Genomic DNA, 27999 nt, shown 5'->3' with positions numbered 1-27999 from the left:
ATAAACTACCAAATCATTTGTATTAAATAATGGGATATCAAGAAATTCTGTTTTATTTTTGATTTTGATAATTAGAAAAAAGCAGATTATGAGCGAAGACACAAGCAAAATATTGGGGAGAGAAAAAATAGCAATGAAGTAAATACAATACAAAGGAAAACACAAAGACAGAAAATAAATGATGAAAAAATAATTCTTTGTGCAAAATTTTCTCTTTCCTATTCTGGTATTTCCTGTCAACTTCTTGCAAGCTAGGTTTACTGCACCACAATGCCAATGACAGTCAAAGTCACTTTTTAAAAAAATTTTAAAAGTATTTCATATAAGTGACTCAAGTCGGTTGATTTCTGGCACAAATGTGAAAGTCTGGCAGTTCAAAGATATTCATAAATCATGGAACAATATATTAGAATATGCATCTTTTCCATTGTGGGTAAACTATATTAGATTGTAATATAATATGTAAAATATATGTAACAAATATTCTATATTTGAAAATGGGCACTATTTATTGTGTACTTGTTTGCCAGGCACTATTAAACATTAATACACACACACACAGACACACACACACACACACACACACACACACACACACACACATATATATATATATATACATAGTCTCTAATCTTTGCAATAATAAGTGTAAAGTATGTATTCTCCATTCATTTACTACATAAGGAAGCAAAGGCTCAAAGAGATTGTACCAGTTAACTTAGCTAAATCGTATAATACAAATTATGGACTTGAATCAAGGTCTTCTGATATCTGTTTCTGTGCTCCTGTATAAGGTGCTACCCTGAATTAAAGGTCCACATATTTCCCCCCAAAGTATTAAACTGTGCCCCAGTGTAATTATTCCTCCAAAGGCTAATATTTGAAAAACTGTCAAGTTGTTAATTAAGAATTCTAATCCTTGGGAAAGTTGAGCAATAAATTCTTCTAGCGGTCATGAAAATGGTGTGTGCTGTGGATAATCAGAGGGAAGTACTGTGCACCCAGTTTTACAAACTTTCTTGACCATGGAGCTCTTTTTGTTTCTGTTATACCTGGAGTTGACTCACTTTGAATAGTCTTATGGGAAACACTGGTTTGGGACATTATGTTCCAGTTATTATCGTACATTGTGCTATAGGATCAAATGTACTGAATCTTGTAACTCCTTTCTCTTATATGAAAGAAAGAAATGGAAGGAAGGAAAGAAGGAAGAAGGAAGGAAGGAAGGAAGGAAGGAAGGAAGGAAGGAAGGAAGGAAGGAAGGAAGGAAAGGAAAGAAAAGGAAAGGAAGAAAGGAAAGAAGACCAAAATGAGTGAAGAGGAAACATTACTTATAGGCAATGTCTTCTTCAGAAAAGCAGGCACTAGGTTATGTCATTAAAAGAGATTTTCTCTGCTTTGGAAATTACAATCAACACAGAAACAAAATGTTATAACATTTTATGAGTGAGTGAATATGTTTTAACTATTTTTGTATCTATAGCACCTAAAACAGGGCCTGTCAGAGACTTGGTGCTCAATAAATCAATGAGCAAGTGAATGAATGAATGAACAGAGCTACAAAATCTGAGATACGGGAGACTTGGTGAGCATGGGCACTGCCCTTGATGTCTCAGCTCCTCTTGTGTGAAATGGAGATGAATCCTCTTTAGCAGGGTGTTGTGAGGATAACACAGGTGTTTAAGTCCCTACCACAGTGTCTAGAAGAGAGTAAACCCAATACATTTCAGTTAACTTCCTTTTGTGTTCTAAGTGAAGATTTTATGCTTGATAATGGCACCTTATTTTAGGGATCTGTTTCTTAGGGACACCTCATTAATGTCCCTAGGAAACAGGATTCCTAAAATCTGACAAGAGTGGCTAACATTTAGTGACCCTTCAATGAAAGCAGTGATTTTTCCTTTTTCCTGGTCACTGGGTGGAATAATTGAGTACAGCTTGTGTTTGTACATGTGGGATGACATACGACATGAAAATGTCTTCGGAGGAGACCAGAGACAGAGTGTGTCTGATTTCCCATAGATATCTATAAATTAATATACTCCTTAGTATTCAATCATCTTCAGAATATCTCAAGGAATTTTTCTTCAAATAAGCAGTTCCCAACCCCATCATGTTAAACTTTTTTGCACAAGATTATGGGTTGTATAGACCCACATGCTGAGTATTGAGGGAGGCCCCATAACAAGCAAATTCTCCTCAAATAAATATGGGGGTTGTTTTGATAACCATCAGTCAGCTGGGAATCATTGGGGAAGCACTATGTGATGCTTGACTAGGAAAGTTAACGTGGGAAAAACAATGGGCTCTTCATTACTGGGGTACCAAAGGAACCCCTTGGGAAGAGACAGGCAGAAGGCAGTAGGAGGTGGGACAAAGTTCATGGCAAGTGCTTAATTAACACAATTTCCTTCTGAAACCGAACAGTATCTCTGTAGATACTAAATGTAACATTTTTATTTCACCATCTTTTCTTTCTTTGTCACCTGCCTCTGCTCCCTGCCATGGGTGTGTTATCAAGGATGGAAGCTTTGCTTGCTTTACCTCCTTTCACAGGCTTAACATTCTCAAAGAAAACAGGAATGGTCAAAAGAACACCTAGTAACCCTTTAACAAAAAACAGTGATTTTCCTTTTCTTTGGTCATTGGGTGGAATAATTCTGTGCAACTAGTGTTTGTGCATGTGTGATAACATACAAAAAGAAAATGCCTTTCAGGATAGATCAGAGACAGAGTGTCTGATTTCCCAACCTGATAAGGCTCCAAATGGAGAAGAAGAGAGTTAATTTTAGGTGCTGAATGCAAATACCTTTTGTTGCCACTGTAGCCTTGCATTCTGAAGTGGTGCACAACTGGACTTCTCAAATTTCCTTATGCTTCTCAGATTGGTTTTTGAGCTGATGGTATGTTGATGTCTCTCACCAGCAACAGCAAAACCATGTCTAGGTATGCTTCTTTCATCTGTGTAGATGGATTGCTTTCTTCCGAAAGGCTTTAGTTGCTGCAGGTGGATATTCTCTTCGATGTTTTCATTATTTTTCACAGAGAGCGAGGATAGGGTCCTTCTCTGAGTACTTGTCTATTCTTTAAGACCCAGTGAACCACATAGCACATACCTTAAGTATATTTAGGGGTATCTCTATTAGTGCTCAGCCAGCTAACTGCTTTTAGGATAAAGGCCAAGTTATTTTCTTTTTGTTCTCAAGGACTCCCATCAACTAGTCTCCCCTTCTTTATTACCAAAACTCCTATTCTTGCCCACAGACCTTCCTTTCCTCCAGCACTGTCTGCTGACCCACCTCCCTCACAGAAAACCTTTGGAAGTCACAGAGCTCAATGCTGGAGCACATTTAGGGACAAGTGTGGTAGAAAGATCCCTGAGCTATGTGTCAGTGCCACTTACTGGTTTTGACCTGCAAGCAAGACTTGAAATTAAAACTCACTTTTCTCATCTATAAAATGGGGTATCTATATATGGATATATTGATTCGTAAGGGTCAAAATAATAATGGCTATACAAGCACTTTACACTTGGGAAAGTCTTGGGCTTTTATAGTCATATGGAGGAATGTCCTTGCTTATTTTCTTTTTATACATCTTGGCAATTCTCGCTCTTCTTCCTTGCCTGGTAAAATCCTTTCCACCCTCAGGGTCCTTCTTTTGTCTACTTTATAAAGCTTTACCCTGGTGCTCTGACCATGTAGGTCTCTCACTGTTCAAATCACCTGTAACCTTTACTGACAAAAATATATCATGTTACTTTAATACATAAATCCAGCTCTATGTTTGACTGAAGTTCTCTGCTTATAACTCACAATGAATTGATCCTCCTTCTGACCAGTCCCAGTAGTATTATATTCAGAAAATATCTAAGTTCAACATCTAAAATAAATTGAACACCCATTAGATCTTTACTATAACCTTTCTACAAACATCACAGGGCATGACATTGCGTGATAAACTAAAAAGGTTTCCTCCTCGTCACAGCAACTTTGTTCCTACCCTAAAATTCTGTGCGTGTCACACACTGGCACCTCTTCCTTTCCCCTTTGGCGTCTACTTGTTTTTCCTCAGTGATTAGCTCTCTGATGTTTCTAATGTAGATGAAGTTAGACTTTCTGACCATTTGGAGAGAAGGGAATAATTATGAATCCTTCACAGTACCTAGTAGAACACTGTTCTGGGCATGGAGTAGGTGAACCCTCTACTGCTGTATTGCATCTGTCCTGTGATAACCAAGTAAGTATTGTGATGAGGAAACTCAGATTGATGGTCACTCTTGTGTCTTGAGATGACTACAATGAGTCTGGGAATGGCTGTGCTGTTGGAGCCTGGAGTAATATAAGGAACAGGAGCCTTCATTCCATGGCCATCCCTGTGTTTCCAACCTGGCAGCTGGTCAAGGCCCACAGCCAGCCCCCTGTGGGTCCGTGGTGGGTGTGGGTGTAGGAATTGGCCCTGTCTTCCTCCTTGACCAGTCTCCAGTGCAGGTTCCCCTCAGTTGACCCAATGGCCAGTACTCACATAGTTGCTTTTTCTGGGGAGAGGAACCTTGTGAGCACATCTCCCACAATCTTGTTTTACTACCCAGCCAGGCTCTTGTCATCCCAGTTTTCAGGCCAATTTCACATATCTTGTTAGAATTTGATAATTAAAAATAACCATGGAAAACAGTACAGAATGCTGAAAACCACCCTTTCATAGATGAGGGAAGGGAAATAGAAGTACAAAGTTTCCTCTGTCCATCACTGGCCACAGAATGTCTTTCTCAAACCCTTTCCAGTATATAGTTATCCCAATCCTTTACCTCTAGTTGCATACGTTTCTTTACTACAGGTTGGAGTGAAAGTAGATTTTCAGTTGTGAGTAAGCAAAACACAGAGTTTATTCTTGTATTATTACTTATTAATTATTGTATTATTTTCTATATGAACAACTGTAAGCGCCCTTTTACCCCACCCCTGTAGTTTAATTGATGTTATGGTCTATTCATCTTACACCGTTTAGGTTTGTCAGCACTGAAGGCAAATCCTAGCCATCTAATTTCATGGAAGGGGATTCAGCAGAATATTCTGCATAGATTATGGAAAATGCTTCTGTTGTGTTGGTGTTGACAACTGCATATCTTTTGGAAGTGGGATTTGGGGGCACAGATGGCGAGCAAAGGAACGAACATAATTTAGAAAGAGTCTCTTCTTTGACATGCAACAAAGTAGAAGGTGCACCTGGACTTTATAGGTGGGTGGGTGAGGGGAATGAAAGGGAAATGACTTCCAGGAAAGATGCAACTTTAACCAGCTCCACCCAGTCCATCTGGATTAACTTTTGATGCAAACCCCGCTCTGTCTACCTACAGTTTTGTGAATATCATCTGGTTAAGAGAGGTAGGCCTGCCCTTTAAGAAGTTAACCAAACCTGTCGCTGTTTGGGTTCTAGCTATATTTTACTGTTATCACTTCTATGATTAGTGTTTCCAGATTTAAACCATGAAAAGTGATGGGTTCCTTGAAATCACAGGTCATAAACTGGTAGGCTTTGGGCCTCATTTAATCCAAAGATATGCTTTATTTAGCTTATTAAGAGTTAAGAAAACTGTTTCCAAGCCTTGTAAATTGTGACATTCCAGATAAAATTGTATTTTTGGCATCTTTAGAAAATTAATTTTTCTGGGGCCATTGGGGTTGAACAATTACATATCAATGTTTGGTTAGAACCAGCTAGTGGCCTGTGGGCTGTTTGCTACAGTCCAATACAGTTGCCTCCCTCATCTTTGCTGCTCGTCTAGCCCTTGGGGCCACTTGAGTTTCCCACTCTTTCGCTTAAAAGTCACCCTGCCCCCCAACTATTTTCACAGAGACATAATTTGAGGCTGAGAGACAGGGACAGTTGGGGGGGGGTGTGGAGAAAAAGTAAGCACTTCCCAGGAAATCTCTTTAGGTTTCATTTAGGTTTCCCTTTTCCATTTCTACTTTTCTCTCTCATAGGCAACTTAATTCAGATGAGACCGTTACAAAGCAGGGATTGGAGGCAGGGTAGGTTTGTCCCAAGAATAATAGGTTACAACAGTGTTTCTCAATCCCAGCTACACATTAATTCTATACAGTCACTTAGAACATGCCACTTCCTGGGCTGCACCCCAAACCAAATGAATCAGAGGCTCTGTGGGTGGGGCCTGGATGTCACAAATTTCTACAGCTTCCTAAGTGGGTGATGTGCGTCCAGGATTGAGAACTGCTTGGCTAGGCTTTTGAGGAGGTTTATCGAGGGTCCTGCAGGTCTTTGGGCTTATGAATGTTCTTTAATATCTTGTTAGGCAAATGTTGAGATATGTGTTAGATAATGACCATCATAAGCATCTGTGTGCATCAGCTAATTCTCCTGAGTGAGAAGGCACAACCCTCACTACTCTGCTCTTCACTCCCAGAGTGAACTGGGAAGACTGAGGGCAGATTTCTTTTCCATTCAGGTAAGGGGTCTAGTTCAATGTTTACTCTCCTGCCATAGTGGAGAGTAATGTATATAACAGCAAATGTCATTGGATGTCACTATCGGCTAGCCAAATGCTCCATCCATGTTCATGAAACTTTCTGAAGCACTGGGAATCTTTTAACTCACATACTGAACTGCCAGAGGAATAATAACAAGGATATGCTATCTCCTTTCCCATCCTTAAGGAAAGGTATTAGAAGAGAACAAAAAAAATTTTTTTTTCTTTTTAGCCTCAAAACAGATCCAGCAATACTAACTGGGAAATTTTGCAGCTTTGTGTAGGGAAATAGGTTCAGCAGACAGGGCTTCTCTTTCTGGCACTAATTCTAGCTGCTTTTCAAATGCTACTTTTCCTACACAGGTCAGAGCCACATGTGTGAGTAATTCTCAATAAGATGAATAACTAATACGTAGCTAATGGGTACCTCCTGCAAAGGTGGGTAGGTGCTTTACCTCAGGGGTTCCTAATCCAGGCTAATCATTCTATTTCCTCAGAAACATAAGAAAAAGACAGATGCAGTACTTTGGACCTCACTTGAGACATATTTCATCAGAGTTTCTGAGAGCATGGGACCTGGGCATCTCTCTTTAAAAAAAAAGATCTCTGCTCATCCCTAGTTGGCCTTCTCATATATTTCTGGCAGACTTGCAATGAATGGACCTTTGTTTGAGAGGGCAATTTGATTCAATCAAAATGTAAAAATATACTTTCTTTTGAACCACAATTCTACTGCATCCTTTGGATGTATTTCTACAAGTACCAAACATATACGCAACTCTGTGACAGTAAAAACCTGGAACAACCGAAGCACTTATTAAAATGGAGTTGGCTAAGTAAATGAAAACATAGCTACACAATGGAATACTACATAGCTGTTAAAAATAATGTTAGATCATTTGGGAGTGATCTACATATATTGATATGGAAAGATATGGATATATACTTTAAGTGGATAAAAGTAAGTTGCAGAATAATTTGATTATTTTTATCCTTTCTGTGGGTGTGTATGTATATCTGTATATGTCTATATGCATACATATACATCTTTAGACAAGTAAATGTACATATACATATATACATGCACATATACCTACATTTCTAGATCTTAACTTTTGGAAGGTTACACTGCTAAGCAATTGGATTCATTTGCTTTGAGCATATGTCCTAAGCATTGCAGTGCTCACCAGGCACGTCTGAGAATCACTGGTTGAGCTGTCTTCACTGGATTCTTGGGCTAAGCCAGTGATCCCTGTAGTCTCCCAGGGACATCTGTGAGCATCCATTGCTAACTGATGAAAGAGCCACTGCTCTGGGCATGTTAAGGTGGCATCTAGATTGGTTTGGGGCTCACCTTAAATGATGGAGGCCCCTTGCTGGAGTTTCAAAAGTAATATCTGTATTTTCAGTCAATTTCTTCTTTTGAGTCATGGATGAATCTAATTCAGAAGTATGCTTTTAGAATTAAAGAGATGATCTTGTTCTTCTAGTAGAAATAATATTTAAATGACTTTGACTGTATAAATCTTATTGTATAGGTTTTATTTTCCTAAGAGTTTCTTTTTATATTTGTTAGTATAAAGAGGAAATCTATGATGATGAAAATTCATTTGAATCACTTGTTTTACTTCAGGAAAGCAGGGGTTTTGAGAAGGTTCTCTTTCTTACTGATGACAGTAGGTCCAACATCAGATGACAGGGCACAAACACAGTTTCTGGTTAAAATGAAAGGGCTACTGTTTTGTTGATCCTGCCCCCAAACTTTTCCATCCTTTCTGCATTTTCAGATGGTTGTACACTAAATGCAAGGATATGAAAATAAACATTTAAGTACTAGTTAGACATTGTGCATCATATAAATTGTTTCATTGCTTTCCAGAATAGTCCTGCAAGGAAATATTCTCCTTTTACAAACAAGAAAACACACTGTGAGGGATTTTGTGTTGCCCAAGTTCTCATCCAGTTAGCAAATATTGGAACTAACATTGGACCTCTATAGGCCCATATTTTTTCTATTGCCTCTACCAAGCAAATACCAAACTAATAATTTTTATAATAGTACTATGCTGGGTATTAAAACAACCCAGTAGTCACTTTATCAAAATTGGAAAATGCTGATAGCATCTTAAAATGCTGACATTTTCCCAACTGAAATCCAGAATAATTCTTATTGTACAGGTCTTTCTTACATTATATGAAAAGGTAGCAGAAAAAAATTTTTATTTTCGCCAATGCGTCTTGTCTTTTTGACCTTTTCCAGTCCAGTCAAATGGCCTGGAAATATTGATTGCCTTAAGGAAGGAATCTTATGGTAGCAATAATAAAATCTATATTAGTTTGCTAGGGCTGTTATTTAACAAAGTACCATAAACTGAGTGGCTTAAATAACAGAACTTTATTGTCTCACAGTCCTGGAGACTGGAGTCCGAGATCAAAGCGTTGGCAGGATTGGTTCCTTCTGAGGGTTCTGTTGGAGAATTGATTCCATGCCTCATGCCTAGCTTCTGGTGGTTGGCTGGCAATCTTTGCCTTCTTGGCTTGTGGAGACATCATCTTCACATGACGTTTTCCCTATGTTTGCGTCACTGTGTCCAAATTCCTGCTTGTTAGAAGCATACCTTTATATTGAATTAGGGGCCCATCCCACTCCAGTATGACCTCATCTGAACTAACTACATTGGCAACAACACTTTTTACAAATAAGTTCATATTCTGAGGTACTGGGTATTAGGATTTCAGTATATGAATTTCATGGGGATGCCGTTCAACCCACAGTACAATCCCTGACACATTGGATGTGTTTGAAAGCCCAGGAGACCTGAGCCTTATTTCTCTAGTAGATGACAAGATGTTAAAGTGAAAATGGCCAGGTGAGGGGACCACAGAGACAAGCCTCACCTTAGGGGAGGTGAGAGCAACAAAATGGTCCTATGTGGCTAAGCAGGGCCTAGAAGAGACATCATCTCAGAGGGCTCCTGATACCCCATGCTGGTGCTAGAACAGCAGAATATGTTTATGCACTGAGAAGATCCCCCTAAACTCAGAGCAAGTTTCGAACAAGAAGGTCTTCTTAGACAGAAATGAGAAAGAATGGAGCCACCATATACATGGGAATGCAGAAGAAGAAAAGTGATCTCAGTTCTCTGACTGTGGAGAGGACTCAAGACTTCTCCCTCCACAAGAGGAGTTGTGTCTGGAGTGTGTACTTGGGTGAGCCAAGCCTGGCTTGCACCAGGCCAGACAGAAATGAAGTCCAGAACTGTTCATGCCATTAACACTAAAAGAGAAAAGCCTCAGGAGGGCAGGGGATGCTCGGCCAACCTGAGGCTCTGGGCTATGGTATCTCAGACAACTCCAGAGGAAGGGAAAATGAGGAGCTTCCCAGGGTGGCTGTCCAGTGAAACAAATTGATTGGCCTATTAGCCAACCATTCACTGCACATTGGGGAAAAACAATATGAACCATTTTCCTCTTAATTGCTGCTTATAGGTTGAAACTCTTTCATAATAAAATGCCACGAGACCCTAGAAGGCAGGTAGATCACTGAATTTTTTGAATAAAAACATACTTTTCTATACATTGACAACAATTTCCTTTGTAAATAGGTTTAACCTTAGAACTGCTGTCATCTTTCATTTTTACACAGGAAATTAACTTTCTCCATCCCCTTGTGTTTGAGGGAAGAGAGAACAAGTTGAAAAAGTCCCTAAGATTTCAAAAAGCTGCCATATAAACTTTAAAATTAAACAGATGTTATGTGAATCACATGTAAATTGGAGCCATGGGAACCTGGGTCATAAATTGAATGGGATGATCTGAAGCAGAAGTGGATTTGGGGGCAATTATTGGGGCCTCATGGATCAAAAATATCAAATGAAGATGGATCTTTGGGTTTCAGCAAGAGTTAGACGATATTCCACACCATAAATCCTTTTTTTTTTTTCTTTCAGAATTTAAACTTCCTGAGGGCAGAGGCCTTGTCTTTCTCCACTTTCTATTCTCAGCATCTTGCAAGTATCCTCGAACACAGCAGACACCCAAACCATTCACTGAATCAGTCCTCTGGGAGCAATCACTTAGTCATAGCAGGTAACTTTTAAGTGCTGAGATCCCTATAGTTGACCTCAGTGTCATTCTTTACTGTTTTAGCTTAGAGTTTCTCCAAAGCAGAACCTCGTTTAAGAACTTGAATGCAGGTAGTATATTTTGGAGTTGATCCCCAGAAACAGTGTGAGGGAGAGGTGACCTTGAGATTGGAAAGGAGGAACAGAAAACATGAGGGAGAATTATCAAGGCCTATGATATAGGCCCAGGTGGGGAGTTTATTTTGCTGAAATTCCTTTGAGAAATATAGAATGTCTCCCAGAATTTTCATCCTGAGGACAGTGGCTGCAACATTTATCCAGTTTCCAGTTCCTCTTGTTGACAGAAGGTTTCAAGGCAGAGAGAGGTGCCTACAACACACTTGAGGTGGGACACTGTTCTCACGAGCTCGCCTTGGTGGGGGCTGGAATCCGGGGTGGACCAATGCAGTGTGGGGCGTGGAGAGCACCTTCTTCATTTACTATAATGACTTCCCTTCCCTTCCTCCTTCTCTGAGGAAGAGTCTCTCATTTCTTTTATCCTGGATGGTGGGTATGGATGACTTGAAATACCTTTTAAATAGAAACAGATTCACCCTTTATTTCATGTGATTAATTTTGCTGTTTGGAATAACAGAGTGGGAGACTATGGCTATCAGCAAACCTGCAAGCATCTTCTGCTCCCATATTCCTTTGGTACCTGCCACACCCTTTATGGGGAAAGATTCTTGGAAGGGCTTTGTATCCCAAGCTGAACCCACTGAACCTTATCACCCTTCCTTTCTCAATGCTTCCCACAGTGAGCATTGGCTCTGCTATACCAATCTCGTTTCTGCTCCTATCTTTGCTGATTCAAGGTACTCATCAATCAGTTGACCTCCAAAGCCATCTTTCCATTTTTATACCCCTTCCTAGCTGTTATGGGTTGAATTGTGTTGTTCCCCATCCCCAATTCTTATGTTCAAATCTTAACCAACCTCCCCCACCCCGGTACCTCAGAATGTGTCCTTATTTGTCCTTAAGGTTGTTACAGATGTAATTAGTTAAGGTGAGGTTTCCTATCTTCTACTCACTTTTGGCTTTGTTGTTCTTTTTCTAGTCCCTGTAAGCATAAAGTTAGATTGTTCATTTGAAAATTTTCTTGCTTCTGGAGGTAGGCTTGTAATGCTGTGAATTTCCCCGCAGAACTGCTTGTCACTCTATTCCATGGATTTTGTGTTGTTCTGCTTTGGTTTTCATTTGTCTTCAGGTATCTTTTCATTTCTTTCTTGATCTTGTTTTTAGCCCAGTCATTGTTTAAAAACATGTTGTTTTTGCCTCTGTGTGTTTTTGTGTTTTTCAGTTTTTTCTTGTAACTGATTTCTGGTTTTACACTTCTCTGGTCAGAGAAAATGCTTGATATGCTGTCAAACTTTTTGAAATTTACGGAGACTTGTTTTGTGTCGAACATGTGGTCTATCCTAGATAACATTCCATGTGCACTTGAAAAGAATATATAGTCTGCTGTTTTGAGGTAAAATGCTCTGAAGATATCAGTTAAATCCATTTGATCTAGTGCGTCTTTAAGGCTGCTGTCTTCTCGTTGGTTTTGTCTGGAAGATCTATCCATTGAATTCAATGGAGTGTTAATATCCTCTACTATGACTGTATTTTTGTCACGCTCTCCTTTTATGTCCATCAAGATTTGTTTGACATATTTATGTATTTTACATATACAATATTTGGTCCTATGTTGGGTGCATCAGTATTTACTATGGTTATATCTTTTTGTTGGATTGTTCCCCTTATCATTATGTAGTGTCCTTCTGTGTCTCTTACTATAGTTTTGGTGTTAAAGTCTATTTTGTTGAATGTAAGTATTGCCATGCCAGCTTTTTTTCCTTTACATTTGCATGAAATATCTTTTTCCATCCCTTTACTTTTAGTCTGCATATATATTTTGATCTGAGAGGTGTCTCTTGTAGAGAGCATATATATGGGTCTTGTTATCCATTCAGTTACTGTATCTCTTTTGGTTATAGCATTTAAGCCATTTACATTTAAGGTATTATTGATAGAAATGCATTTATTGCGATTTCATTTTTAAACTATTTTCCTCTGTTTTTCTTTTTTTCTTCTTAAAGCAAGCCCTTTAACATATGTTGCAGTACTTGTTTGTATTAACAACCTCTTTTAGCTTAAAAAAAATTTTTTTTTATTGATCTGTGAAGCTCTTTATTTCTCCTTCAGTTTTAAATGATAGTCTTCCTGAGTGAAGTAGCCTTGGTTGTAGTTCCTTGCTTTTCATCACCTTTAATGTTTCATGCCAATCCCTTTTGGCCTGAAATGTTTCTGTTGAGAAATTAGATGTCAGTCTTAATTGGAGCTTCCTTGTAGGTAATTCCTGGCTTTTCTCTTGCAGCTTTTAGGATTATCTCCTTGTCTTTAAGCTTTGCCATTTTAATTATGATATGTCTTGGTTTAGGCCTCTTCAGGTCCATCTTGTTTGGGACTCTCTATGCTTCCTGGACTTGTATGTCTTTTTCTTTTACCAGACAAGGGAAGTTTTGGGTTTTTTTTCTTCAAATAGGTTCTCGATCCCTTGCTCACTATCTTCTTCTTGTATTCCTGTGATGCAGATGCTGTTACAGGTCATGTTGCCCCAAATGTTTTTAAGCTCTTCTCTCTCTCTTTTAAATTATTTTTCTCTTTTTTGGCTGCTCTGCTTGGGTGATTTATTCTACATTGTGTTCCAAATCACTGATTCAATCCTCTACTTCATCTAATCTATTATTTATTTTTTCCAGTGTATTATTTATTTCAGATATTGCATTCTTTATTTCAGACTATTCATTTTTTATTGTTTCTATGTCTTTTTTTCATGATGTTGAATATTCTTATAATCATTACTCTAAATTCTGTATCTGATAGATTGCTTGCCATTCTTTCATTTAGTTTTTCTTCTGTAGCATTCTCTCGTTCTTTCATTTGGGGCCTGTTTCTTTGTCTTACCATTTTGGCTGCCTCTTTGTGTTTGTTTCTGTGCATTAGGTAGATCTGAAAAGGTGTTGTTGCAGACTAATGTCAGATACTGCCTTTGACTGGCCCTGGGCAACCTGTTTGGAACTATCAGTGAATCACAGCTTCTGCTCCTTCTGCTGGGCCTAGGTGTGTGTAGAAAAGAACCAGGCTGTGCACCAAGGCTGGCTTTTGTAAGCACCAGGCCCAGGGTAACAGTCAGCTAAAATCTCAGAGCTCCCAGAGATTTGTCTAAGTTGTTAAACTAATCACTGATATAGTTTCAAACTGTACTCAGCAGCTTGGCTTAAGCTCTACAATTCCTGTGGGAAGGGCTATTGCTTCCCCTCAGGCTGATGCCACTTGGAGGGGAATGCTCTGCCTGAGAAAGGTAGCTTCTGCGGTATGGGGAATGATGCAGCACAAGGATCCTGGTGGCTGACCACTCAGTTCTCTACCCAAAGTCACCATCCCCAGATTCTTATCAAGTGTCTCTACTCTACTGCCCTCCCTCTTCCTGAGCCCAGGGTTAGTGGCTACAAATGAAATTTTGTGTGCTGGCCCTGTAAGAGGCTGTCTGTGTCTTAAGCAGTCTCTCCCTGGCAGACAGAATACCTGATGCTTTTCTCAGCCAGATATTATCTGGGTTCCATTTCTGGCTCTGGTGTTGTTGACTGGGGAACCATACTTGGGGTTTAGGCCTCACACTTTTAAGGGGGAATTCCCAGGTCATTGAAATATCCCTGTGGCACTTCAGCTTTCTGCCGGTGGGAGCCCAGCCAGCCTTCTTGGGTCTCCTCCACAATCCATACTAGTCACCTTGTGGTGAAGTGGTTTCTCCTGTCCAGCTAATGTTTGGTAAGTTATTCAGGGTGATCTCTCTACAATTTGGTTGTAATTCCAGTTTGGTCCTGGGTGGAGGTTTGTGCAGCTTCCATCTACTCCTCTGCCATCTTGGGTCACTAATGAATTTTTAATGTTAATTGCTATGACTGTTATTTTTATCCTTGCCAATATATTAAGAATGTATATTTTTAATTGTAATTTTTCAGTTACAGTTGAGATTCAGCATTATATTTGTTTCAGGTATACAGCATAGTGATTATATATTTACATAATTTATGAAGTGATCCTCTTGATAAGTCTAGTTAGTATCCACCTGACACCATATATAGTTATTATTAATATATTACTGACTATATTCCCTGTATATCTTCATGACTATTTCATAACTGCCAATTTGTACTGTTAATCCCTTCACCTTTTCACCTGTCCCTCAACCCCCTCCCAACTTGCAACCATGAGTTTGTTCTGTGTATCTGTGAGTCTGTTTGTCTTTTGTTTATTTTGTTTTTTTAGATCCCATATATAAGCGAAATCATATGGCATTTTTTTTTCTGTCTGACTTATTTTATTTAGCATAATATCCTATAGGTTCATCCATGTTGTTGCATATGGTAAAATTTAATTCTTTTTTATGGCTGAGTAGTATTTCATTGCCTATATGTACCAAATCTTCTTAAGCCAGTGATCTATTAATGGACATTTATGTTGCTTCCATAGGTTGGCTAATTTAAGTAATGCTGCAATGAACATATATCTTTTCAAATTAGTGTTTTGGATTGACTCTTTTCTGGAGTTTTCACCTTTTTATTTAGTATGTGACAGATATGGTGGCATATTTTAATATAAAACTAATAAACCTAGAAGATATTATATGAGTGAACATTAACCGCAAAGAAAATATGTAAATTTGATACTAAAAAAATTTTTTTTTTAAGTGAAATATTAAAAAGAAAAGTGAAATATTCAGCAATGTACCTCGATGTTTAATCCTCAGTAATGGCATGTAGTTATTTAGTGATTTATTTTTTGACTATAGAAATTGTTTGCTTTATACAGAATGTTTATATTTCATCAATTATAAATAAGTTCATTCCAAAATGCCAGCTAGAGTGCACCCTTTTACTCAAGCAGTTCAGGGAGAAATTTCATTGAGGAAAAACATTCTTCTCTCTGCCAAACAACAATTAGCTTTTGGTAATGAGAATGTAAAGAGAAGTACGATTCATTATTGTTTAAATATTTTTCCCTACCACATATATAGCTGAAACAGACACATAATAAATTGATATGTGCAACTATGTCAACACACTCACCCACTCCCTTATGCTAACATGCTTCACATGTTGATATTGGTGTACAGCTTGTTTCATTTTGCTACTTTGAAGCTTCTTGCACTCTTATACTAACCTGTGAATTTTGTTTTGTTATTAATTCTGAGTTTGCAAGTTATAAAATTTTCTAAAAGTTATAGAAAAAGCACTGGACTGGAGTCAAAGATTCTGTTCTCTTCTCTGCAACTGTTTGGACTGTGACCCTAGACAGTCCCCCATCTCTTTGGATCTTGATTTTAACTATGCAATTATGTTGGACTAAGAGAATAGGCTTTGACATAAGATGGATGTGAGTAGTTTGGAGCAAGTTCTCTAGCCTCTTATAGCCTCATTTCTTTAATATAACATAGGGACGATGCCTTTTCCCTCTCAAGTCAAGGTGAGCATTAGTGAGATATATCTCAAGTCCTGGTTCATAGTGAGTACTTAATTATTTGCTTCCCTTGCCCTGTCCTTCCAATATTGAAAGCTAACTCCTTTCTCCCCAGAGGAGTGGCAAATATGGGGACTTATTTTTTTTATCCTGTTGGAGATCAGACTGTTATAGCTTTTACTAGACAGAACTGGACCTCTGTCCTATTCTCTTGTTGGTCAAAGAACATATGCCTAGAAAGCGAGTGTATTGGAGACATCAGCTACTATACATCATGCATGTTGGGGCACCCATACGAGGAGAGCACTCAGTTATGTGCAAAAGCAGGGATGTGCATGTGCACGCACACACACACGCGGAGTTTGAATTCAGTGTCATAAATTGAGTCGGCCATTACATGTACCTTTCTAACATTCTTGCTCACTCCTGTTTAATTCTATCAGAGACAGAAGGAGGAGAGAAGAAATGGGAAGGAGGGTGGGGTTCTTGTATTTGCTGCATGATGATGCTCTGACAGTATCAGAGTAAATCTACAGTGAGGTCATCAAAGAAAAATTATCAAGAAATGTCTTTACAATCCATGGCTCATAATCTCTTTTTGGAATGTTGAGTTCTCTTTGTAATTGTAAAACATTGAAAAAGAGCACAAACACCACTGTCTTTCTTCAGCCAAACTTTTGTTAGTAAGATTGAGAAATGTCCAAGTGTCCTGTGAGCTGACCAAGGTGAGAAATAGCTTCCTGGGTCAATTCTTGGCCTTGTTACTCTCCAGAAAGGGGGAGATTGCAGAAGTTCCACTCATTGTCCTTACTGTCATACAAATGAAGAACTAGCCTAAGGGCAAGAAATCTCACTTCTTGACCCTGCTTTGCTAATAACCAGCTTGTAACTTTCAGCTAATATTTTAATTTTCCAGCCTTCAGTTTCTACATTTTAACATTAGGGAGTTAGACATCATTGATTTCATTTGAACATAGGATTTTTCTTCAGATGTTACAATGAAAGTGTCTCAAAATAAACTAATTTTTATGTCACCTTAGTCCATATTTTTGCCTTTGTCTATGCAATATCTAGACTAGACAATAATTTTCTTAATATATTTTTTATTTCAGTCATGTTAAAAATTATCCTTTTCCTCAGCAAGAATATTCATGAACTTATAGACTTGATGACATACACACATGCCATATCTCCAGCTATTAATATTTTTTGTTTTCTTGCATGTAATAACACATTTTAGAAAATGCTGCTATGGTATTTTTTGAGAGATTAATATAAACTTACTCAAATTTGATTTTTCTATCTTGAAAAGCTTATCTGGTGGGGATTTTAAATTGATATACCAGTATTTTTTGCTGGTTCATAGGCTGTTTCCCATTAGCCACAAAAAAATCTGAAGTGTATCTTTTTGCTCCAAAAAACTTTGAGAAATGGTAACCTTGGCTTCCCAGTAACACCTGTTGATTTACACCTGGAATTCTGTGTAACACAGCTGTATCATAGATTATAAGATCAGAAGAGCAAGAAAAGGGGCATAAGGAGGGTTAGAAAAATAGTACAGATTTAGTTATGGGTAATAGAACTTTCCTTTCCTTTCTAAGAAAGCATTGGCTCCTATGACAATGCATTACATATGTATGTTCTATCTCTTCTATGTTTTGGTATTAGAGCTGAATCACACACAAACCTCCTTTAAGCTCCCTTTTAGATATTTAAAATATATATTGTGCTTACATTTAATTAATTAATCTTGGAAGATGAGTTCCTTGCATGTCTGGTTTTGAAAGTGTTCCACAAGAACTGGAATTCATGAAACATACAGAAAGTTTAACCTAGCCTATTTTGAAATCACCTGATATCAATTAGCATTCCTCCAGTTTGGGGCTGATTTATGATGCCCTTGTAAGGCCCTGAAAATATGAAAGCAGAGAAGCAGTATTTCAAAATGCAGCATAAAATCAACAATAAAATGTATATTTATAACCTGAAAAGTATGATTTCATCTTGGAGAATTACCAAACCTATAGCAGTAATAAGCATGATTTTCTTTGTACCATATTGTATTTATTAAGCACTTCAGGGGACTTGAGAATAAATCAAATTGTGGGATCAGTTTTGGATATCTGAATACATATTTTTAAATATTGTAAAAATGTGGAAAAGTATCAGAAACTGGTTATCATTTGTTCATGTTTTCCAAAAGGGTTTTGATAAAATACTCATTCTTACATCCTCCTATAAGCTGCACTGAGGCCAGAATGGCCTGTACAGTGACATACTTTTAATAAATGCAAATTTAATATGGATTTGAGATAAGATTAAAGAACCACACTAAAATACCACAGACTCTGATTTATGCTCGTAAAAGTGAAAGAGAGCTAGGTGGTTTGGAGGATACAGTGTTATCAGATAATTTAGGGTGATGTATATGCCTGTTTTTATTTAAAAGTTTAAAAAATCAGTATGGAAAGTTAAGGCACTGAATTAAAATGCCTCAACTTGCTCTGTTGGCATTATTTTGGCTTCCACAAGTCAAGTCAATTCAATCCAACCTACATTTATGGACAATGTGTGATGTGTCAGGCACTATGATAGGTGTGGGAGCTACAAAGTCAATGATAGTAGTCTGGGAGAGCTCTTCCTGGTGTGTAGATCAGTGTGAGGGAGCTGAAGTTCCAGATTGGCCCCAGAGCATGGATTTCCCAGAGTTGGTTAGTATTCTGAATTAGTACTTAGGTTAGTGATTATGGATTCCGATGGGACAGCAATGCATGGGTTGGTGTAGAGGTCAGTATCTGCAACGATTCATTTTAATGTTAAACTGGGTTAAGTTTCTATAGCAGTTGGGTTAACCTGGAGAGTCCAGCTTAAATAGCCTCGGAAGGATGGTTTATCTACCGAGAAGTTACCAGTTCTCTGTAGGGAGAGTGATAATGACCTGGGCATCTCCAAGAGCTTTATGATCAAGACAAATAAAGTTAAAAATAACTTTATTGACGTTCCTTTTTACTGGGCCATTAGATCACAGTGAAACAAATTACTTTTTCTTTCTGATGTGTACATGTGGCAGTGCGTGCGGCTGCCAAGTTTCCCAAAGGAGATGGTAGAAGTGAATAAGTCATAAAGATTTGATAGGTGAGTTCTCAAGTGTGCTGCGGAGGAGGGTGATGACATTGAATGTCACCATTAGGACTGGATCTCCTTCGAGCTTGTCAATTGTCTGCCATTGCTGAGTCACCAGTTCAATGATGAGAAAGTCGTAGGTTCTGATTATCAGAATAGCATATTCAATACTGGGGGTTTGCTCAGACTAATCCTGCCCTGCCCTTTATAACTCCAATGAAGGAGATTCAGAGTCTCTGCTTATAAGCTCGTGGGCTCTTAACTTCAAAATAGCTAATCCAGCTCTTCTGCAAGCCACATGTACTCAGTGATACAGTCATGGAAGTAGCTTTCATCCCATTCTTTAGTCTCTCTCCAAAGAGTGAAATATTCTGGGAGGTGATGGGGAGCCGAGGAAACAGCGTGTAAGGTCATGTAGGTTATTTAAAATGTTTCTGTTTACTTTCCAATGGGTTGCATTTTCAGTTCCAAATTTGCTTGGATGCCAAATTCTGGTTTTGACTAAGCAATGAAATGTTGTGATAGTTTTGAAAATAAATATAAAATCTGATGTATCCCTCATCACATGTAACTATTCTGTTCTCCTTTGGTAGCATATACCATGGAACTGTCTCGCCAGAGAAATGCAGACCACAAACAGGAGCCAAATTTCAATTGCACAGACTAACAAAAGCAGCCAATGGCCCAGATAGGTTCAATAAGGAGAGACCCTGAATTAATTTCCTTTTGTGAATAATAATAATAATAGCTACAATTTGATAAGCACTTTGTAGGAAATTTTATGCTATGTATTTTACATAACATGCTTTTATTTAATTTGAGACTCACAATATTCTTGTGAATTAGCTATCATTGTACCAGCATGCACAAAAGGTAAGAAAACTGAAGCTTATAGAACTTAGGAACTGAGTTGAAGCCACGATCTAAATCTAGCCAGTTTTTACTTCATAGCCCATCCATTTTATTTTTCTTTATCTTTTTCTCTTCTTTAGTTGTCCTATTTTCCCTCCATTGCTCTCGCCTGCCCTGCCCACCCCCCCCTCTCCCACAGTCAATCCCCACCCTGTTGTCCATTGTCCATGGGTCATTTATACTAACTGCTTGACTAGACCCTTCCCCTTCTTTCCCCTCCCCCCCTCCCCTCTGGTCACTGTCAGTCTGTTCCTTGTTTCCATGCCTCTGGCCCATCCATTTTTATTATTACACTCTATTGCTTACTTTGGAAGATATGTCAAGTTTTTTTAATGTAATTTTCATATTTTTATGAGACTAGAGGTACACTTTTCAGCAAAACCCTTTGATGGACCATTTGGACCTTGGAAGGATGGGTCCTAAGGCATTGTGTTTCAGACTGTGGGTATCATGAATTGAATGTCTGTATTTCCCCACTCCCTGCCCCAATTCATTTGTTAAAGCCTCAACTCCAATGTGATGTGGGGTGGGGCCTTTGGGAGATACTTAGATTTAGGAGAGGTCATGAGAGTGGGGTCCCCAGGATGGGATGAGTGTTCTTATAAAAAGAGGAAGAAAAACCAGAGACCTCTCCCTCTGTGCTATATGAGAACACAGCAAGAAGGCAGTCAGAAAGCTAGGCAAGCCAGGAAGGAAGCCCCGCATGGGAACGGGATCAGCAGGTACTTTAATCTTGGACACCCCAGCTTCCCGCACTGTGAGAAATAAATTCCTGGTGTTAAACCCCCTGGTCTATGGCATTTTGTTATGGCAGCCCTAGCTGACTACAGCAGTGAGTTACAACAAATTAATGTATCATAAAATCAATTATTAATGGATTCTGTCAGTATTTTTTAAAAGGTAATAGAGGAGACTAGAATAGAAGATATTAGAATTCATAGTAGAAAGGATAAGTATTGTTTCATGAAACTTTTGTTTTGGTATATATATATGTATATACACATACACACACATTTCTTTGTATATATATGCTTATATATCATCTCTGTGTGCATGTGCATGTGTGTGTTTACAGTATAAAATATATTTTTTAGTATTGATTTCAATCAAAAACTTTGAAAACCATTACCTTAGGGTATGAATAAGCTGGGGAAGCATTAAGATTAAGAGTTATCTAACTTACCTTACATAAGGAATGAAGAGGGATTTGGGGGTATTTGTGGGGGTCAAGCTAGAGAGGAGTGAGCGAAAAAAAAGAACAAGCAAAATAGAGATAGACTAGATAGAGAGCAGGCTGACAGCTCTGGAGGGTGGTTAGAGGGGTAGAGGGATAGAGCAAAAAGTAAAAAGGACTCATGGACGTGAACAACAGTGTGATGATTGTGGGGGAGAGGGTACAAGGGGGGTAAATTATAATGGGAAAAAATACAATAAAAATAAGTAAATAAATAAACAAGAGCAAGTGGGTTCCAGCAGTATGGCAAGGGAATGGCCCTGAGTGGAAAATAAAAATGAGTACAATTTCCCAGGATGAAGAAATGGTGAGGGACTTTTAATAAGAAGAATGTCTATTTCTTATGTTTAAATTGTTTTCTGTGCAGTTCTGCACTGCACTTTATCTTTACTCCCACCTTCTTTCCTTTGTCAGACATCTTCAGTTAACTCTACTACGTATATAGCTTAGATCCAGTGGAGCGGTAGAGTGTAAAGAAACTAGGGAGGTATCTAGAAAAACTCAAAGCAGAGTGAAAGAATTGAGCAGAAGCAGAAACTGGGAGTTGAGGTGACAGGGGCTTTGGGAGGAATGCTGGCTTTCCTACTGCGTCCTAGGAAATGAGGGTTGAAGTCCACTCTACTTACATCCAAATGGATAATGTGCCTCTAGTAAGCACATGTGACATGGAGACCTCCAGGAGGTTGACATCGAGACCCCATGTATTTCCCCTACCCACACATGCATCTTCCTCTTGTTTCCTTCCTGCCATACAGTGGATATCACAGAAGAGGAGGCAAGAAGGATGGAAGAATATTAGAACTGAAATGCCAGACTCAATCTCAGACACCTTGAGAACAAAGTGTGTATATGTGCATATATCTCCTTCTATCCAGGGCCAAGTGCTTTCATGATACCAAAACTTAAGAGTATGTATGATTTGTGGTATGAGATATTTCCAACACAGTTCCTTTCTAGGGTGATTTTATTAGCATGGCCAAAAAGTCTTTATGTTTTTTTTTTTTTTTTTTCTGTAAAATAAGACACATTTTTCATTTTCACCAATAACTTTTTTGATTTGGATATTTTGAGTATGTTGGCTATCTCCTGTGTGGTGTAATGTTGATTGTTCTCAACTGATATATCAATTTGATCTCTATCAACTTTAACTTATCTACCCAATCATGGAGCATCATCCAGTGAGAAATCTCCAGTATGAAACTTCACAAACCACTTTTGACACATTCGATCAGTCACAGCACCTTCTCCATACACTGTACAGTTATTTTTTTTTGCACTTCAGTTAAGTTTTTACCTTTCTTGAAATATAATAAAGCATAATATGACAAAAATGTTGCATATCTTTTTTCATCTTCAATATTAAAATAGCTGCACAAAAATTTACCAATTTTGATAAGTTTTCTTAAAATGCACACTGATATGACAGCTGTCACAATACAATCTAACGACATTGTTTCAAATGAAGTTAAAGACAACTAAGTGCTACTAGAGCCATCTTATGAAAAAAAAACCAAATGAACTTGGCTTACCCAATATTTTCATTGAGTGGTAGCTTGAAATAGTGAAAAGCAAACTGGTCTGACCTCTGGAAGTGTGCATTCTTGTCTGTTTTTGCCCTGTTCCCACTGTGAGGTTTTGACCAATCTATCACTTTGGCTCTCTTCTTATAAAAGGGAAAGGATGGATTTTTTTTTCCTGCTGTATAGCAGCTCTAACGTTGTTTGATAATGGGTCAGTGTTGTTTGATGTGATATGAGTGAATGGTGTTTGATATGAGTCCTTGGAGGCTGCTTTGAGACCCTTAAGCAGTTTCAAAATGGCCTTAGGGGAAGAAGGATCCCTCCCTTGGGCCTGTTTCAACTCCCTACTCACTGACCTCCATAGCTTCCGCGGGAGCAGCCCTGTGTTTCTGTCTGTTTTATCTATTGAGATTCCCTTTACAAAAAGGAAAAAGGAAAAGAAAAAAGAAAACAGTGTGAAAACTACTGTACTAGGGAATCCACAAGGGAGGCTGTTCACTTTTCAATGACTAAGAAAGGGCTGAAACCTGAAACCAATAGGAAACTAAGCAACTGAAAAATATTTTCCATGGAAAAGTTTCAAAACTACAACAGGATATAAAAAAAGGCCTCACAGTCCATTTTATGGCAGGTGGAGAGCAATATCATTAGTGACCAACATGTTCTAAATATTTGGATGGTACACGATGAGCTGTCTTTACATATTCTAAAATATTTAGTGGGCTGCATTAATAAGTTGTCTTTCTACAATTACAAGATGGCATAAGTCAATGTATTAGCAAGTGGAACAACTTACTTTATGCTGGGACTGGTCTAGTTCAGGTTGAACACACAGGTTTGGCCCAGGTCTCCCATATCTGGCTCACTTCTGAGGGGAGTAAATCTTCTCACTCTGAAGGCCTGAGACCAGTCAGTTCTACTTCAAACCCATGTTGCTCTTGACCAGATTGGAGCTGACTTGAGGAATAGAGAGGAAATAACAAGTAAGTCATGAATACCAACAACACTAACATTTACTGAGTACTTATTATGTATCAAAATCTGGCCCAGGTGTTTTTCTTATAATGCTTACCACAACTCTGTACAGACAAAAAAAAAAAAAAAAAGAAGGAACTAAGAGTTAGTGAGGTAAAATCATTTCTCCAGAGTTACCACAGTTTCTGTTCTTCCTTAATTATGCTGTGTGGCTGCTCATAACAAAAGACATCTTGAGCCTTATTCATTCTAAGCATTGTTGAGCCACATTCTAATACATCGTCTTTAATCTCAATTTATAATTTTTTATTTATTCAATCAAAAATAGTCATAGAGCATGTGCTATGTGAAAGGCATTATGTATGGAACTTGGAGGTTAAAATATAATTTAAATATGTTTCTTTTTCCATAAAAGCTTAAAGTTTAGTAGAACAGATAAGCGATGTACATAAGAAGTTACAATTCAAGAAAGCAAATGATGGGTGTTCTATGAGGAGGTATAAGTGTTTTGAGATTCAGAGGAGGGAGATAAAACCTTCTGTATCAGCAGAGAAGACTTGTGGAGGAGGTGGCCTTCTGACTGGCCCTTGAAGAGGGATATAATTGGTACATATAAATTTGTGTTCAGAAGGGAATTCTGGGAGAAAGAAACAACATGAAGAAGGGTATGTGTTAAATATATAGTGGTGAATAGATAGGAAAAAAGCTGTTCGGCTGGAAAGTATGGCATATGAAAGGGAGCAGTAGAAAATGAAGTTGGGAAAATATTTTGAATCAAGTTAGAATATGGCAGGAGGACAGTGTCTTGCCTTAAGCTAAGGAATGTGGACTTTATTCTCTGGGAATGGATGAAAAGCCATCAGAAATTCTTGAGCAGAAATGTAGCATAATAAAATAGTGCCTCAGAAAGATTAACCAGGCCATAGTGGATGTGATGGTTGTGTAGAGACTGAGGGAGGGTAGACAGTTTAGGAGGCTTTGAGATAATGCAGGTCAGGGACATCAAGTACCTTGAATGGGAGGAGAGGAGTGGGAAAAGAGAGGAGGGAAAAGTTGTGAGCATGAATATGGAAGCAGAAGTGAATGACTGGGGACATGGGCTGGTCCTTTGACTGAATGGGGAATATGGAAGAAGAAACAAATTTCCAGGGTAAGAGGATTTGTCAGTTTGGGACAAGCTGAGTCAACCCATGGGAGGGACATCAAGAACAGATGACCGCACAGCTGGGGAACATGAAGCTTAGTGCTGTGTGAATGTGAATAAAAGGGACTAACGCACAGTTGAGATAGGCAATACAACAGTATCTAAATTGGCACTACATTGAATGCTTTATCTTGGTGATGGCGGCAGGATTTATGTTTTTCATCCTAATTTCCTTGTACCACTGTTGAATGCCCTGAAAGAGCAGTGAGGCATTGACCATTTACCTCTGAGATATTCCAGACATTGGTATTTTAAGACTGCATTAATACAAAGGATTTGGTTTTAGTTGAATGACTATTAGTATTTTAAGACATAGGTTTTTTTTTTTGTCAAACATCTGTTTAGTTTTAGAAAAGTAAAGTTCCCACTGAAATGACTGATGATTTTAACATCCCTGGGATATAGTCATCTTTGTCAGAAGGGAGAGGCATCAGCCCAGTGGCTTTGAAAACTGCTGAACAACTTGGCATCAAGGAAATTTGTCTGGTCTTCTCCATGGATCCCACCTCAATGCTAGAAACATAATTGGCATATTGTGATAACATTAGATCTAAGGATAATGTATCCTCTGTATAGATTTCTTTTTTTTTTTTTTTGCAGTGAAATAACTTTTGTTGCTCTTAAGTAAAGTTTAACTGTGTGGCCTAATTTACAAGTATGAAACCACATGCTACTAAACAAGTATTTACTTTCGTGACTTTGCCCTTTCTAGACTAGGTTTACTCACAATGTTCAGTTCCTCTCCCTTTTTGGATTCTGGTGCTGATAGTCATGATTCTACTGGATAGTGTGCCGATGTTTTCTACCAGAGCCCTGATTGGTCTCCATATCAGTGCATATGATCAAATGTGTTGTACAGCTGGAGAACCCAACATGTAGGTCTTGTTCCTTGATGAGTGGCATGCAAAATGGAAAGTGCCAGCCACTGGGATTGGACCTAGCTCTCTTAGCTTTGTGGTGACTTGTTCTGGAAATCCTATAGAAACAGAGTTTAGGGATCTGTGGACTGTTAACAGACTAAATTGTTTCCTCCCTTGTGTCTGTCCTGGTCTCATACTCCTCAGACCTTAGGGTAGGAAACACCCAACAACCAAGCTTCTGAAAGCAAAACCATGATAGGCATCTCTGCTATTAAATGCATTTTCTAGGAGAGCCCTTGTAATGAATCCATCTCCCCACGATTCATGGGTCAATTGGCAAACCATAAAACCTATCTTATCAGCTGGAAGAATGTGCCATGAAAATAAGGACCCCATTTACATGAAAAGAGAAAACCTGAAGTATATGGGACATCTCTGAGAAATTTTCAACCGCTTATTTATTATTTATGCTCTTAGAAATTTTAAATGTATTCATTGGATATAAATTGTGAGATAAAGCCAATAGGATGAACATGTTTTTGCATCGTCTTTGATGGTTAAGTCTTATTTCTTGACATAGTTTTGTCTAACTATCAAAAGCTACTTATGGATCCAGAGATTTAACACTCAGGAACTTGTAGAATTTTTAGAAATATGTGATGAAATATGATTATTGTGGTGCCTAGAAGGTCAGAACTGGAGCTGGGGTGTAAGTGGGCATAAGATGGGGGCCAAGCCAGGAGGAATGAGGGTAGTGGCCAAGGGAGTATGAAGAAAAAAACTGAGGAGGTGCTGGCCCCCCTGAAGTAAAAGCAGCCCTGTTTAGGGAGAATGAGGAGCATTCTAATAGCTAATAACTACTAATGAGGGTCAAAAAGGGAAAATAACTGGAGAATCCCTATGACAAAATATAAATCATGTTTATGTTGTCTTTACTATTTTTATTTCTATTTTTTCAGATGAGAAAACAGAGGATCAGTAGGTCACACAGCTAGAAAGTAATGAAACCAAATAGTTTTCATTTCAGAGGCCATGCTTTTTGTCTGCATAAAAAAATGTATTAGAACCTATGTTTAAATAAAATGCCCATTTGATTGGTTAGATTCCCAAGGCTATAATCTATTCTAATCTGTCCCTAATCACTATTGTGTAGCCCTCTATGGCAAACCCTCTAGAAAAATGAGGGTTTGCTTGGTTTAGTTACTTCATAGGCTTGAAGACCACTTTTCTTTTTAACTTAAAAAATTATGATTTGAAGTATTGATTGGGACTCAGAAGCCATAGACATTTTCATTCTGGAATCTTCTAGCACCAGTCCCATGGGTCCAGTCTTAGATTATTTTCCCACATGGAATTGTGTGACATAACTCCAGGAAGCACCATTTATGCTGTCGTCTCTGTAAACACCTTGTGGATGATACCTATGGAGTTGTGTGGTATCCGGATCCTGGTCCCACGTGGCCCCATTCTGTTCAACTAACTTCCCAACGTGAAAGCTGCCCCTTTTTTCACCCTCTCTCAGTAAGCACAGATTAGCTCGTGTGAAGTGTGGACAGAACTGATTCTGCATCGCTCCCAAGGCATGAATTGTAGAGCTCTCTAGATTTTGAGGTAGAGAACTCAGGGTCAGGTGAGGGGCCAAACAAAGGTGGGATCAGCTTTGGAGTCACAAATATGTTGTACTTGCTTTATCAGGTTTATGGAATCTGCTACTGGTGAGCTCGTGCCTGCACCTTTTGGTGACCATTTCCCACCTAGTCTTAGAAATGCAGAATTTTAAGAACAGTAGTAATATACTATTATGATATCAGATGATTCCATTATGGGCTAATATTTATGAAAAAGTGGGTCAGAGGCAAAATTTTTCAGGAACAATTTCATGTATGAATCCCCTTACAATGAACAGATTGATATAGGGATGTTACAGTTCTTCCCAACTTAACCTACTCCCATAGTGACTTCTGCATTACCTGCTGTGAGCAAAGTAGGCACTCAGGTCCCTGACCTCTCAGAATTTAAGATCCACTTGTTTACCAGTGGATAATGTTTATTCTG

The sequence above is a fragment of the Furipterus horrens genome, unplaced genomic scaffold, assembly GCF_987537825.1.
Source record: "Furipterus horrens unplaced genomic scaffold, mFurHor1.1.pri manual_scaffold_4, whole genome shotgun sequence".
Taxonomy (NCBI): Eukaryota; Metazoa; Chordata; class Mammalia; order Chiroptera; family Furipteridae; genus Furipterus; species Furipterus horrens.
Note: the sequence above shows the minus strand (reverse complement) of the source record.